A 5,000-nucleotide genomic window follows, 5' to 3' on the forward strand; every position below is an offset into this window, starting at 1 on the left:
CTATCCGAAAACAAAAATAAAATTCAATACTTCTTGGTTGTGAATATCTGAATAGGACAAACCGCCCCGTGGATCTCTTTGCTTCGGAACAAAACAATTCGAATTAGGCTCGGTCAACTGGAATGTGTATTATCGATATAGGGGATCTTTCAAGTGAGAAGATCCATCGACCTGAGACGAAGAGAAAGAAAGGTCTATCTATTTTTTTTTTAGTTATTCAGTTAAACCAATGATTCGTTATTGGAGCAGCTAGCAACAACTATCTCATCTGGGAAAAGCCATCTTTTTCTCAACAATGTCTTTGTCATTTGATCCAATAGCGCTTCGTTAGATAGGAACAGATTTGATAAATATTGATAACTCTCAGATAGAGTATTAGAAGGGAAAAATCCTTTAGATGATGAACTATTGATTCTAAGCCATCTCTGGCAATGAATCAACAATTCAAAATGCTTTTCTTGCGTATTCTTGATAAACCAGTGTTTATATATAGATGTAGGAAGATTTGTTTGGGAAGTAAGAAGTTCCCTTGACATCTCTTCATCTGTAAAGAATTGTCGATGTGAAAACACAGAGACAAAAGGCTGATCTTTGAATAGGAAAAAGAGTGGATCCACGGGGTCCCAAATGAATTGGCTTATTCGAAAAAAGCCCTGTTCTTTGGAAGATCTATCTCGTGTCTGGTACTGCATGGTTCCACCCTGCAAGAACTCTGAATCATTCTCTTGAAGCTCATCCTCTTCATCATAAATGATCCGCTTGTCCCGAAATGACCTGGCCCAATAGGGAAATCCCAAATTATTGGGCCTTTCAATACAATCAAATAGAAAGCCCCAAGGGCGCCATATTCTAGGAGCCCAAACGATGTGATTGAAAAAATCCTCCTCTATCTGTTGCGGGTCGAGGACTCCTCCCCCTTCTTCAAACTCCGATTCATATTTTTCATAGAGAAATCTCTGATCAACGATAGAATAAGATCCATTTTGAATCCTATTTAAGGGATTCCTTGGTTCGGACCGAAGAAGCAATGTCACTCGATCCTTATCAAATTGACTGCAATCTTTTTCTGTACGTGAGGATCCCACCAGAGCGCCTTCTACTTCTAATAGGCCATGAACTAGATCATAATTCTTCTCAACGAGTCCATAAGATGTGATCCCATTTTTTTCATCAGGTCCGGGTAGAGACCAAAGGTCTTGAGCGACCGATCCGGCAGAACAACTCAAAAGGTAAAGAAGTATCGTTAATTTCTTCATACTCGTTCCAAGTTCGAAGTACCATTTGTACAAATAAGAATCCCCCCCGTCACATGATTTCTTCTTCATATAGATAGATATAGGATCTATGGAGCAATTACTTAGAAGTACATTTTGTGAAACAGCCCTTCCTATCTGATAGAAAAGGATCCCATGATCCTGAACCGATCTTACCTGAGATCGGAAATCCCAAGTTTGTCTATGAAGAACAGAACTAATTATATTAGTGTCTATGATGGATTTTTTTTGTATAATACTAATCGATAGGGCCTCATTGTTAAGTGCTACAAGATCTCGTACATTTGAACCCATCGTCGTGGACCCGAATCCATTAGTATGGGACATTTTCTTTTCCAAGTGAAATCCCCTAGTATATGAAAGAGTGAAAAAGTGTTTTCGTTGTTGTGGAATAAGAAGCCTTCGTATCTTAATGCATGTATTGAATTTATTCGGAGCTATTAGAGCTGGATCTACTTTTTGGGGAATATGAGTCGAAGCAATAACAAGAATATTTCTAGTGGAACATCTTTCACAATCCCTGGAGAGATAGTTCACTAAAAGACCGAGGGATAAGTAATTCGACTCAGTCACATCCAGATCATGAATGTTAGGAATCCATATTATGCAAGGAGACATTGCTTTTGCTAATTCGAAGTGAAAGGTGATATAAAATCGGTCTATTTCTGGCATCATATCCATAGTTAGCGTATTCATCATAGTTAGAAGCTCCAGCTCCATATCAAGGTCACGGTCGATATCGTCACTATCGTCACTATCATCAATATCGTCACTATCATCAATATCGTCACTATCATCAATATAGTCACTATTATCAATAAGAAAACCCTTAGGCTTGTTATCCAGGAACTTGTTCAGAAATACTGTAATGAAAGGAACATAGGAGTTTGTCGCTAGGTATTTGACCAAATAGGATCGTCCAGTTCCTATAGAACCTATCACTAAAATACCCCTACTAGGGGGAGGTAGGGCTAAGCGGAGCGAAAAGGGTTTTCCATGAGATGGGAAATGCAAACTATTAGCCCCCCACAAGGTGTGTGAATAAGTAATTGTCTGATAATTAGCAAGGAATATACGTCTTTCTACTAAACAGGATGTATTGAATTCATAAATCATTAGATACTTTTTTTGAATGTCAACTAAGTATCGTAAGTAAATTGCTCCCGGTTGTTCACTTATTTGATAACCAGAGTTATTCTTTGATAAAAGATCACTATGAGTAAGACTCAATAGAATTTGATCAATCCTTTTTTCTGTTGTTAAGGTAGAAAACTGAACCAAGAATTCTTTTTCTTTATCATCAATCGAATCAGTGTTCGAGACCCAGGATTCTATTTGATCATCAATCCAATCACCATTCACGTTTTTTATTTTTCTTATCAAGGAATAGATTGCTTTACTTGGATGACTTAGATGTCTCGTATTTCTCGAAAAAGCGATTCGATTGATGGGATTTGGTATAATACTTATGAGATCGATGAGATTCCAATATTTATTCTTAGAACGTATGGATTTGACCCCATAAGCGGGACCACCACCCCATAGCATGTTGCTACCAAAAGCAAAACTCCGTATTTCTTCTAGAGAATCTCCTAATTGTTCCAGAGCAACTAGAAAGATATTCTTTAACCAGAAAGAATTCAGTTCAGATGTAGGATACCTATCCAGAAGTTTTCGCAACTCAATCATGTATGATGGAATCATCAAAGATTTTACCTTTTCGAACTCTGTCTGTAACTCACTATAGACTCGAGAAACAAAGAGAAGATGTGTACGAACGAGATATCCAGCAACAAGGAGAAGGAAAAGGATTGAATAGAAGAACTCCTGAACATTTAGCGATCTCAGATGTGTCGATATCAATAGTAACTCATTATTTCGATGAGTCATTTCTTCGGACAGAAGAAGATTATGGAAACAATTACCCGGAATCTCACTTATCAGATTCCATTGTGGAAGACACAATGGAATCTGACGAATTCGCCATAATATATCTGACCCATGCATAATATCATGAAAAATGGATACAAATTTTTGGCTGCTACTTAGTATCGGCAATAGGTCTGAAAAAGTATCTAAAAATATGAAATTTAGATATTTGTACCCCGTCGAGGTAAGGAACCATGGTATATATGTTTGGAATAGATTCCATTTTGAGAGAGTTGAAAAAACACTATCTTGTTGAAAGGTTCTATACATCTGACCTTTCTCAAGGCATTTTTGTAGACAAGAACTCCGTTTTTTCCTTTTTTCGGATGGTAAATATTTCTCAGAACATGGAGTGTGAATCCAACCCATGTTTGAATTGAAATTGAGATACTGATACAAGTTCTTCCCTTCTGAATCAGGTATATTCATATCTGAAAGAGGTTGACAATAAGTTTTTTCAAAATGGACTATTTGTCCCTCTGTTAGAGGTGTTCCAGAAATGTCTGCGATCGAGTAAATAGCTCCACGAACGAATGGATCGTATCGAATTGGAAAATGGAAAGATTTGTAGAAGTTATACCCTTCGTCGCCACTTTGCGGAAAATCGTTAGGTATCAATATGTTAGATACCTGTAACTCGATTGGTGAAATAGTATCTCTCTTCAAAAAAGCATGTTTTTTTTGACCATCGCAAAAAGAAAAGATTTTGTTGCGAATGAACAAGATTTTGAGGAATTGTCCATACGTAAAATCATAATTATTGATACGGGCCTTTTCCACATAAAAAGGGAATCTTTTGTTACAATAGAAGCAGAAGTGATATTGATTATTCAAGAATCGAAGTCGATTTGCTTTATAAAAATAGTATATCAATGAACTTCTATGAAATGGTTTCACGGGATTCAGCCAATTGTCTGGATCGTGGGATATCATTGAGAAATAGGAATCTGTGTTATCAAAAGATTTCCTGCGATTCTTTCTAGTATGGAATGAGTCAATCATCCACTTTGGTATCTTATTGAACAAAAATGGTGATATTGTTCCTCCATTGATCAAGAATTTCGATTTTTGGGAAGTATCTTGGTCATCCAATAATAAGGGTTTCCTTTTTTTCAAATGAAAGATTTGAAGACCTATTGATTCTAATAACTGATTACAGAGTGGATCATTCGGACCTTTCAATTCATAGATGTGGATCTCGGACCTATGAATGGGGATACCCCCAAAACTCACAAATAAAAAAGAAGGAAGTGAGTTAGACAAAAAGAGAAGAAACTTGGGCAAAAAAAGAAGTAACTTGGACAAAAATAAACAAAGTGACTTAGACAAATCTTTTTTGTCGATAACCTCAGACCAATCAATCGAATATTGATTAATATGTAATCGATCGAACACTACTTGAAAACGGCTATTCTGCTCAGAAATGAAATAGTCCAAATGTTCCTGGAAATTCTTGCTCCCATTGGACCATTTGTATCTATATACATTAGGATCCCAATTCATAGATCTCTCCGTTCGAGAAATCAAAATAAGAGGATCGAACCACTTCTTCTGACTCTTTTTCAAATTTGATAAATGTTGGTTGATCGTGTATTTCATTCTAGTTCGATGATTCAGAGTATCATTTCCTATTTGATACCTTTGAATTCCATATTCGAAGTTGCAATTGAATCGATTCAATACATTTCTTATGTAACCATGGGTGCTATATTGGATTTGAATCAGATTTCGGATCAATCTATATTGATTGACTGCCTCCATTATGTTGTTGCTAGCAAATACAACTATTTTAGGTTT

The sequence above is a fragment of the Vigna unguiculata genome, unplaced genomic scaffold, assembly GCF_037176805.1.
Source record: "Vigna unguiculata cultivar grain cowpea cultivar isolate G323 ecotype 2 unplaced genomic scaffold, ASM3717680v1 ptg000338l, whole genome shotgun sequence".
Lineage (NCBI taxonomy): Eukaryota > Viridiplantae > Streptophyta > Magnoliopsida > Fabales > Fabaceae > Vigna > Vigna unguiculata.